General features: G+C 46.1%; 1 protein-coding gene across 3 annotated transcripts in view; it reads right to left on the reverse strand.

Annotated features, from left to right (window-relative positions):
- The window catches only part of mino (glycerol-3-phosphate acyltransferase mino), a 107,219-nt gene that overhangs the window by 66,424 nt on the left and 28,408 nt on the right, over window positions 1-12,387 (reverse strand). The gene's annotated exons all lie outside the window — the stretch shown is intronic.

A 12,387-nucleotide genomic window follows, 5' to 3' on the forward strand; every position in this document is an offset into this window, starting at 1 on the left:
ATTGGGCATTTATTACACTATTTAAATCCGCCCGCTAACAGCCTCCGGTAATTTGGTCATCACCGTTTACCACCCTATGCGAGTCTATGCGTTTAAACATATCGGAAGTTGTTTGTTTTGCATCAAAATAATGAACGTTTACCTCAGCATGTAAAATTGACCACAACCAGACTTGTGTAAACATTTCAGTGTTTTACAGCAGTCATCAGCTATATGGCTTACCTCACCAACACACCAAACCTGACTCATCGCATCGGTCACATGTGCACCACCCGAGTGGTCACACATAAATATTACTGAAATCTCTACTTCGGATAATCCATATTTTAATCCATAATTGACAACGGTAATTTACATTACAAAGGCACACACACGTTGTGTGTGTGTGTGCTCACTTAATTGTGCTTGCGGGGGTTGAGCTCTGGCTCTTTGGTCCCGCCTCTCAACTGTCAATCAACTGGTTTACAGATTCCTGAGCCTACTGGGCTTTATCATACCTACATTTGAAACTGTGTATAGAGTCAGCCTCCACCACATGACTGCCTAATGCATTCCATCTGTTAACTACTCTAACACTGAAAATGTTCTTTCTAACGTCCTTGTGGCTCATTTGAGTACTTCGCGTACCACCCGTGTTAAACAGTTTATCCTTATCTACCTTGTCAATTCCTGAGAATTTTGTAGGTGGTGACCATGTCTCCCTCTTACCCTTCTGTCTTCCAACTACGTGATATGCATTTCACGCAGCCTTTCCTCGTAACTCATTCCTCTTAGTTCTGGGACTAGCCTAGTGGCATACCTCTGAACTTTTTCCAGCTTCGTCTTGTGCTTAACAAGGTACGGGCTCCATGCTGGGGCCGCATACTCCAGGATTGGTCTTACATATGTGGCATACAAGGTTCTGAATGATTCCTTACACTTGTTTCTGAAGGCAGTTCTGATGTAAGCCAGCCTTGCATACGTCGCAGACGTTATTATTTTTATGTGGGCTTCAGGAGACAGGTTTGGTGTGATTTCAACTCCTAGATCTTTCTCTCTCTTTTTCGTGAAGAACTTCATCTCCCATTCGGTATCCTGTGCCTGGCCTCCTGTTTCCACAGCCTAGTTTCATTGAATTACATTTACTGGGGTTGAACTTTAGTATCGATTTGTTCGACCATTCGCCTCATACTATCTTCCTCTGTCTTAATCCTCCTCATAACTTTTGCATCAGCAGCAAACGATGAGAGGAACGATTCTATACCCTTTGGGAGATCATTTACATATATCAGAAACAGTATAGGTCCAAGGACTGAACCCTGCGGGACTCCACTGGTGACGCCTCGCCAATCTGAGACCTCACCCCTCACAGTGACTCGCTGTCTTCTATTACTTAGGTACTCCTGTATCCGATGGAGTAGCTTCCCTTTCACTCCTGCCTGCATCTCCAGCTTTTGCACTAGTCTCTTGTGTGGTACTGTGTCAAAGGCTTTCTGGCATTCCAAAATATGCAGTCTGCTCAGCCCTCTATTTCTTGCCCGATTTTTGTTGCCTGGTCATAGAATTCAATTAATTCTGCGAGGTATGATTTGCCATCCCTGAACCCATCCATGCTGATGTGTTTCAAAGCTCTTCCGCTCCAGATGTTCTACAAGCTTTTTTCACAAAATCTTCTCCACCACTTTGCATGGTATGCAAGTTAGGGACACTGGCCTGTAGTTCAGCAATTCCTGTCTATTCCCCTTCTTGTATATCGGGACTACATTAGCCATCTTCCAAATTTTTGGCAGTTCACCTGTTACCAGTGATTTGTTATACACAATGGAGAGTGGCTGGCACAGAGCTTCTGCACCTTCCTTCAGTATCCAAGGTGATATTCATCCAGGCCTATAGCCTTTGTCATTTCCAACTCTAGCATATGCTTCCTCACCTCCCCCCTGGTAATCACAATCCCATCTAGTGGTGTTTGGTTACATTGTCCCTCTCTTATCTCTGGTACTTCCCCCTTGCTCTACTGTGAAGATCTGCTGGAATTTCTTGAGTTCCTTGCAACTTCCTTGTAGTTTGAAGTGAATTTGTCCACCCCTATCCTCAGTTTCATTACCTGCTCCTTCAGCAGGTAATGCATCGTTTTTCTTCTGATGTGGCTGTGCAGCAATTTAGGTTGAGGCTTTGCCTTGCTTGCTATGTCATTTTCATATTGTCTTTCTGCCTCTCTTCTCACCCTGACGCATTCATTCCTGCCGCTCTGGTATCCTCCTCTGCTCACTAGTGTCCTATTATTTTTATAATTTCTCCACGCCCTTATACTTAGTCGCTTTGCTAGCTTACATCCCTGATTAAACCATGGGTTTCTCGTCTGCATTTCATTTTTTCCTTTTGGACTGGGACGAACTTGTCTGCTGCCTCCATACACTTATGTGTGAGGTTCATCATGTCTTGGGCCGTCTTTCCTCTGAGCTCTGTTTCCCAAGTTATCTGTTAGGAATGTTCTCATCTCCTCAGTTTCCCTTTCTGAATGCCTGGATGCCGAGCACAGAACCCCGTTACCTAACGCCCCGTGACTCTGATGCTCTTATTGGTCGCCCAGATGGTATCACCGTGAACCCCTGGAAGAATGACAAGCAGTTGGTATGGGACTACATGTGTGTGTCAACCCTGGCTAACACCTACATTGACTTCAGTGTTGCACAACCGGGTGGCGCCGCCACTCACAGGGAAGCAGCCAAATCCCGTAAGTACAGAGAACTGGATCACCACTACAATTTTGTCCCCATTGCTTCTGAAACACTCGGCGCCTGGGGTAAGTAAGTAATTATCAAAAGGCACCAAGCCGGAAAGGCTATGTAGCAGCGCCTGGAGTAAGAGTGCCACCATTTTCTTATAAGGAACTGGGTTCTAGGCTAATTGAAACAAGAGACCCTAGAGCTGCCAGCTTTCTTTTCCAGCGCCTCAGCGTGGCGATACAGAGGGGAAGTGCACACTGCATCCAGGGTTCCTGCCCGCCATCTGAGGAACTGGAGGAACTCGACAACTTATGATAATCATCTTTGTACCTTACAAACAACTCCTTTTTTTGTAACAAAGCTTAAATAAAACAAATATATATGTATATATACACAAAAACAATACGGGTGGTAGAAGAAAATACTAAAGTGTTCAGTGAGAATCAACAAGATCATCTCTGAATACTCTTTATTTTCTTCTCTGAGGCTATGGGTCCCTACTAGGACCCATAGCCTAGTAATAAGATACCAATAGGAATAAGAACATAAGAACAATAAGGGGATAGTAATAGGAATAAGGAAGGTATCGTAAGAGAAAACAAGAGAAAGAAGGAAAGAGAAAGTAAGAAGGAAAGAGAAAGATAAACGGAAGGGTAAGCTTATGGTAGGTCACGTTTGTTAGAGCATCGCCGCCTACTTTGCTCTGATCAAGGCCATGTAGCCGAGAACGCCTTAAGCTTTCTCTAGTTTTCACATGTGGTTTTCCGCATACTTGGATCACTGTTGCATATTATATTATTTGCCCAAGACATGATATATATATATATATATATATATATATATATATATATATATATATATATATATATATATATATATATATATATATATATATATATATATATGTGTGTGTGTGTGTATATCACGAAAATAAACACGTGATTAAGAATGTGACAATGTCAGACCACGGAGGAAAATGAAACAGGAAATTTCCTTAAGTACTTTCGTATATTAAATACATCTTCAGAAGGAATCAAACCTTCCTTCTGAAGATGTATTTAATATACGAAAGTACTTAAGGAAATTTCCTGTTTCATTTTCCTCCGTGGTCTGACATTGTCATATATATATATATATATATATATATATATATATATATATATATATATATATATATATATATATATATATATATATATATATATATATATATACATACACACACACACAAACAACAACGTCCAAAAGCATTATTGCACGACGTTATAAATCAAGTGTTTTATCTAAAGCATTAATGCAAGAGACACTGATCACAGTCTCTTGTTTTCGTTGTTTCACAATGAATAGATGACAAGCATGAAGAGCCACCACACCGCAAGCTTCAAACTAACCGCAATATTTTGTAAACGGTCTACCACAACATTCGAGCTGGTCCTTTGTACGGTCTGAACCCGATGAACCTGCAGTGTGAAGCAGACTCAGTCACCACGCTACTTACCACCTCTCCTTTCTCTTCTCTCTCAACACCAGTTTATTCTCATTCAAACTTTACCTTAATCTCATCACACTCTTCATGTCCTACTACCCCCATATTAAATGATCAAATCCACTAGGGACGTAACGAGGGTTCGAACCTACGTCACGATCCCTCTCCGACGTAGATTCGAACCCTCGTCATGGCCCTTGTAGATTTGTTCATTTGATGCATCACGCTATTGTGGTGTGTGTGTGTCGTGTGTGTGTGTCGTGTGTGTGTGTCGTGTGTGTGTGTCGTGTGTGTGTGTCGTGTGTGTGTGTGTGTGTGTGTGTGTGTGTGTGTGTGTGTGTGTGTGTGTGTGTGTGTGTGTGTGTGTGTACTCACCTAGTTGTGTTTGCGGGGGTTGAGCTCTGGCTCTTTGGTCCCGCCTCTCAACCGTCAATCAACAGGTGTACAGATTCCTGAGCCTATCGGGCTCTGTCATATCTACACTTGAAACTGTGTATGGAGTCAGCCTCCACCACATCACCCCCTAATGCATTCCATTTGTCAACCACTCTGACACTAAAAAAGTTCTTTCTAATATCTCTGTGGCTCATTTGGGCACTCAGTTTCCACCTGTGTCCCCTTGTGCGTGTTCCCCTTGTGTTAAATAGACTGTCTTTATCTACCCTATCAATCCCCTTCAGAATCTTGAATGTGGTGATCATGTCCCCCCTAACTCTTCTGTCTTCCAGCGAAGTGAGGTTTAATTCCCGTAGTCTCTCCTCGTAGCTCATACCTCTCAGCTTGGGTACTAGTCTGGTGGCAAACCTTTGAACCTTTTCCAGTTTAGTCTTATCCTTGACTAGATATGGACTCCATGCTGGGGCTGCATACTCCAGGATTGGCCTGACATATGTGGTATACAAAGTTCTGAATGATTCTTTACAGAAGTTTCTGAATGCCGTTCGTATGTTGGCCAGCCTGGCATATGCCGCTGATGTTATCCGCTTGATATGTGCTGCAGGAGACAGGTCTGGCGTGATATCAACCCCCAAGTCTTTTTCCTTCTCTGACTCCTGAAGAATTTCCTCTCCCAGATGATACCTTGTATCTGGCCTCCTGCTCCCTACACCTATCTTCATTACATTACATTTGGTTGGGTTAAACTCTAACAACCATTTGTTCGACCATTCCTTCAGCTTGTCTAGGTCTTCTTGAAGCCTCAAACAGTCCTCTTCTGTTTTAATCCTTCTCATAATTTTAGCATCGTCCGCAAACATTGAGAGAAATGAATCGATACCCTCCGGGAGATCATTTACATATATCAGAAACAAGATAGCACCGAGTACAGAGCCCTGTGGGACTCCACTGGTGACTTCACGCCAATCGGAGGTCTCACCCCTCACCGTAACTCTCTGCTTCCTATTGCTTAGATACTCCCTTATCCACTGGAGCACCTTACCAGCTACACCTGTGTGTGTGTGTGTGTGTGTGTGTGTGTGTGTGTGTGTGTTTTACCCCCATATTGTTGGTGGTGGGACTGAAAGCAGCGCTCGCTCCCCACAACTGCTACAGATACTGGCTGCTGCGGGAGAGGACACACTTGCCTGCCTCAACTGTGTAGCTCTCGTATTACTTGTTGGCCTCAAACTATGTGCCTTTGAGTATTGTTTACATCGGGCTGCCAGGTGACGAGAGTGGCTACCACCTTCCCAAAGAGTGTGTAGTGGTACGCGCCCCCCACCTACCTTAGGGCGAGTCAGTAGGCGCACCCCTTAAACTGCCCAACACCAGACCAGGCAGACCAAGTCCCAACACCCTACCCGAGGTTGGGAGGTGGTGCTGGTCTCTCCTAGAATTTACTAAGGGTGGGGCAAGGTGTTGTGTGCTTGCCCCTCCCCCAGGGAAGCCCACCTGGCCTGATTCCATCCCCCCCCCCCTCTCCCCGAGATCCTGAGGGTGGGCCAGGTAGTCCGTGCTTCCCCCACCTCCCCGCCTAGTGGGTCAGGTGGTAGTAGACACCCCCCCCCCACCAGTGGGCCAGGTGGTGGTGGTAGACACCCCCCCCCCCCACCTCCCCGCCAGTGGACCAGGTGGTGGCAGACATCCCGCCAGTGGGCCAGGTGGTGGCAGACACTCCCCCCACCTCCCCGCCAGTGGGCCAGGTGGTGGTGGTGGTAGACACCCCACCACCACCTGCCACAAGTGTGCCAGGTGGAGTACACACACCGCCCACCTCCCCTGGAGGCGCCGTACACCATGTGGGCGTGAGGGCGCCACGTGACACATCGCGCCACCCGTGACGTAGGCACAGGCCGCCACTTACTCACGGTTTCCGCGCACCCTCATACATCTCCCCATTACTAACCCCATCCATTTAGCCCCCCCCCCAGCTCATCCGCTCATTTAAATAGTTTAAGTATACGCTTCGTCATTTGCATGGTCACAAAATACCCAAGTTATCAAGCATACGCCAGGCTCTTACAGCCTCTAGTTTGGATTGGCGGTACCGAGGTGCATTCCTGGTCTCTCATTGGTTGAGGCAGGGGTGGGGTCCATTCTGCCTGAGGTATGATGAGCACCGTTCGTGACTGCGGGGGGGGGGGGGGGGCGTGCAATGGACTGGGTAATAGGGGAAGGCGATAGGTGGGGGGGGGGGGAGGCAGATCAATACTACGGCCTGCTTATCCGTTTTTTGTCCAAGATTATCCGGTTATAAATGTCCGGTGGATCAATATACATGCAAACACGTCTCCATAATACTACACAGGTCAGCCTGGCATCCCTAGAGCAGGTGACAGTCAGCCTCCGACTTGTCATTTTTATTTGACCTGTGTTGTGATATCATCTAGCCGATAAGATCACTTCCACAACCCCCGCCCCCCACCAGCAGAGAGGGTGGGGGGGGGGTGTGGGGGGGGGACACACGGTCACAACAACGAAGACCAGGACACATACAACAACGAAGACCAGGACACATACAATACAACAACGAAGACCAGGACACATACAACAACGAAGACCAGGACACATACAATACAACAACGAAGACCAGGACACATACAATACAACAACGAAGACCAGGACACATACAATACAACAACGAAGACCAGGACACATACAAAACAACAACGAAGACCAGGACACATACAATACAACAACGAAGACCAGGACACATACAATACAACAACGAAGATCAGGACACATACAATACAACAACGAAGACCAGGACACATACAATACAACAACGAAGATCAGGACACATACAATACAACAACGAAGATCAGGACACATACAATACAACAACGAAGACCAGGACACATACAATACAACAACGAAGACCAGGACACATACAATACAACAACGAAGACCAGGACACATACAATACAACAACGAAGATCAGGACACATACAATACAACAACGAAGATCAGGACACATACAATACAACAACGAAGACCAGGACACATACAATACAACAACGAAGACCAGGACACATACAATACAACGCTCATGACACAGCAACACTAACAATCAAATTTGGGTTTCATAGTGAATGGAGGCAAGTGTGACAACTTGTGTTGGCAACACAGTTTGTCACTGAAAAAGCTCTTAAATCACAGTGTTGTTGAGTGCTCAACAACACCACACTATACACACACAAATCACAGTAGCGTGATGCATCAAATGAACACAGCCACATCCTCGTCACGGCCCTTGTGGACTTGTTCAACACCACACTATGGGTTGTCTAACCAACCTAACTCTACACGGAGAACACCACAAAATGTATACCCTATATGATGGTTGCCATTGTACATTTTGTAAATAAATGGAAACTTCTGTTCAATAAACTATAAAAAAAAGGTTAGATCATTCCTAAAATAAGCTCTGACCTTTCTGAGACCAAGACCAGCCGTAACACACATCACCTCACACAGAGATCACTCTAACGTGATGCATCAAATGAAGGGAGTTATTACCCTGTCGTAGCTCAGTCGATTAAGGCAGTGTCTGGGATGCTCCGGGACGCAGGTTCGAATCCTCGTCACGGCCCTTGTGGATTTGTTCACGTCAGCTCACCTGACCTAGCACCCCATAACCCCCCCCCCCCAAACGTATCCCAGCCATTCCTATCATGCCCCAATCATCCATAACAAATCTCTATAATTTCCTTCACAACAAGCACACCCTATCACTATTACGTCTCCATTTCGATCATTCCTAACACCTTCACCATTGAGAAAATCACTATGACATTGAGGTGGTCGCGAACCTACGACCTTGCCATTGCCAGCCGCACACTCTCCCACTAGACCACCGCTCACTTACAATACTCCCACCTCATTGACCTAGTAGATTGTCTCTTATATATCACGTTAATGTGATTTATGTGTACCTTCACACAGTAGGTTCCTGAACCCATTATGTGCCTCTAACACTTTCCACCACCGCCACCCATGGAATGAGTATAGGGTGTACCATAAATAAATAAAATTAATGAATGACCATAGGATGTGAATATACAAGAAATGGGGATGACAAGAACCAGTGAACCATTATCAATAATAAGTATCATTTGCAAGTTACTAGAGTGGTGCGAGGGCAGAAGCAGCGAAGAACTGTAATAGGACAACCCATACCACTCAGCATGAGAGAAACATCCCACTTTTGAGTGGCAACAGTTGAAAATTCACTCAAGATGTTGAAGGACTGGCAGCATTGCCATCCAAACAACCTTATTAGGATGGGAAGGGAGAAACGTCTTATTGAACCACTAATTCTGACCCAATGAACATGTTATAACAAGAAAATGCGTGATTAAACTAAGATGAATAACCAAAAGTGGAGGGGGAGGATTGGGAAGGGTTCGGTCTGTACTAACTAGCCTAGTTGTTGCACAAGGTATGACAAGTAGGCAACAGGAAGAACTCCAGTGCCGTCAACCACTCACGAACAAGCGACTTCAGTTCCCGCTAATTGACACCCCGCACATCAACGTCACCACCCTCGTTCGCCAATGACATGCCGTATCATCAACACTTATACTACGTCACCACATTCTAGACCAATGGCAGCCAGTCACGTAACAAACACAGCAGCCAATCCACGCTTGCATTTTCATTGAACCAATCACTGTAGTCCTTTGAGCCAATTTTGGTGGACCATTAAGTAATTTACTTCATTCAGAAACTCGAGGGTTGACAAAATTCCTTAATACATAGCGTCGCCTCCTTGCACTAGTCAGCTAGACAAGCAACTATGACAAACATCCTAAGATATAATGTTCTGTTGGTCCCGCTAGTCACATACTGGTATGGCCTTTTATTTGGGTAATTACCTCTTTTGTTACTTTGTTATTTGTTACTCTGAGTGTGTTAGACTAGACGTGTTACCGGGTTATGGTGTGGTAATGGAGGCGGTTATGTATACCGGATGCGGGTAGTGGCGCTGCAAGGAGTGTGTAACTGCCGTACATAGTGGTGAGTAAAGGGCACGAAGCACTACACTTTCAGTGGATCATAGTTGGGTTTCGCAGGCGCTATCATCATATTCAATTTCTTTAAGAATTTCTTTCGTTATTATGTACCCCCTATGAACAAATCCACAAGGGCCGTGACGAGGATTCGAACCTGCGTCCGAGAGCATCCCAGACGCTGTCTTTTGATGTGGGCCTCTGGGGACAGGTTTGGTGTGATATCAACCCCAGATCTCTCTCTCTCTCTCTCTCTCTCTATTTGACTCTTGAAAGGATTTCACCTCCCAGATGGTACCCCAGTGTTCAGCCTTCTGCTCCTTTCGCCTAATTTCATTACTTTGCACTTTCCAGAGTTGAACTTTAGTAGCCATTTTCTAGACCAATCCTCCAGCATGTCCAGGTCGTCCTGTAGTCTCTGTCTATCATTATCTGTTTTGATTCTCCTCAATTTTTGCATCATCAGCAAACATGGAGAGGAGTGAGTCTATACCCTCTGGATGATAGTTTACATATATATTAGAAATAGAATGGATCCAAGTACAGAGCCCTGTGGGACTCCACTGGTGACATCTCGCCACTCTGATGTGTCCCCCCCCCACCCCCTCTCACGGTTATTCGCCGTTTTCTGTTGCTTAGATACTCCCTTATCCACTGGAGCACCTTACCTTTTACTCCTGTCTGTTGCTCCAACTTTCATAACAGACTTTTATGGGGTACAGTGTCAAAAGCTTTCTGACAGTCCAAGAAAATGCAGTCTGCCCACCCTTCTCTTTCTTGCCTAATTTTTGTTGCTTGGTCATAGAATTCTATTAAACCTGTGAGGCATGATTTACCATCTCTGAACCCATGCTGGTGGTGTGTTACAAAGCCATTTCCCTCCAGATGCTCTACAAGCTTTTTCCTCACAATCTTCTCCATGTCCTTGCATGGTATACAAGTTAGGGAAACTGGCCTGTAGTTCAGTGCCTCTTGCGTGTCACCCTTTTTGTATATTGGGACTACATTAGCTGTCTTCCAGCTATCCGGTAGGTCTCCTGTTTCCAGTGACCTGTTATACAACAGTGGGGCACACTTAGTGCTTCTGCACTTTTAGTATCTATGGTGAGATTCTGTCAGGCCCAACAGCCTTTGTCACATTCAGCTCCTGCCGATTACTTTTTGCTTCATCACTGGTAAAGTCAAAATCCTCCAAGGTGGCTTGGTTTGCCTCCTCCGCATGTGTGTGTGTTTATCTACGGAATGTGACTGAATACCGGCACCCACGGAGGGTGAATACCGGCACCCACGGAGGGTGAATACCGGCACCCACGGAGGGTGAATACCGGCACCCACGGAGGGTGAATACCGGCACCCACGGAGGGTGAATACCGGCACCCACGGAGGGTGAATACCGGCACCCACGGAGGGTGAATACCGGCACCCACGGAGGGTGAATACCGGCACCCACGGAGGGTGAATACCGGCACCCACGGAGGGTGAATACCGGCACCCACGGAGGGTGAATACCGGCACCCACGGAGGGTGAATACCGGCACCCACGGAGGGTGAATACCGGCACCCACGGAGGGTGAATACCGGCACCCACGGAGGGTGAATACCGGCACCCACGGAGGGTGAATACCGGCACCCAGTACCAACCTCTCGTTAGCACCCAAGGAGTCGGAAGCGTTACTTAAAAATGAAACCCTATTGTGACACCCCCCCCCCCCACACACCATATCAGTCTCTAGAAAAGCCTCTTGAGGATAGAAATACGTCTTGGATAATCGTGTCATGGGATTTTCTGACCAAGAACTCCCCACGAAAAATACTGAGACCAGTCATGCCAACCACACCAACCCTGAGACCAGTCATACCAACCACACCAACCCTGAGACCAGTCATACCAACCACACCACCCCTGAGACCAGTCATACCAACCACACCACCCCTGAGACCAGTCATACCAACCACACCACCCCTGAGACCAGTCATACCAACCACACCAACCCTGAGACCAGTCATGCCAACCACACCAACCCTGAGACCAGTCATGCCAACCACACCAACCCTGAGACCAGTCATACCAACCACACCACCCCTGAGACCAGTCATACCAACCACACCACCCCTGAGACCAGTCATACCAACCACACCAACCCTGAGACCAGTCATACCAACCACACCAACTCATCGAGACCATCTTGAGGTTATCTTGAGCTGATTTCGGGGCTTAGCGTCCCCGCGGCCCGGTCCTCGACCAGGCCTCCTTTTTGTTACCCCCCCCAGGAAGCAGCCGGTAGCAGCTGTAACTCACAGGTACCTATTTACTGCTAAGTAACAGTAAATAGGTTCACCCTGATTCACCATTAATCAGGGTGAAAGAAACCCTGCCTATTTGTTTCCGTCTCCACCGGGGATCGAACCCGGAACGTCAGGACTACGAATCCGAAGGGCTGTCCACTCAGCTGTCAGGCCCCCTATATAGTTATATTTATATAATTATATAGTTAACTATATATATAGTTAACAATCGCCATAAGAATCAGCAACCGGACCTCAGCAATCACTGACCTTATCCACTATATCTAGAATTATCTCTTAACTGCTGTTATCTTAATGACCCCTTAAGCCACTAAGTACTTCATAATATTCTGTAATATCCAAGAACAAGAAATTGACCCCAAAACAGCCAACATTACAATAACCTGAAGCCTAATGAAACCTCTATAAACACAATAGGTTATAATTATTACTATTTTGT

This window comes from Procambarus clarkii, chromosome 2 (assembly GCF_040958095.1).
Source record: "Procambarus clarkii isolate CNS0578487 chromosome 2, FALCON_Pclarkii_2.0, whole genome shotgun sequence".
NCBI lineage: Eukaryota > Metazoa > Arthropoda > Malacostraca > Decapoda > Cambaridae > Procambarus > Procambarus clarkii.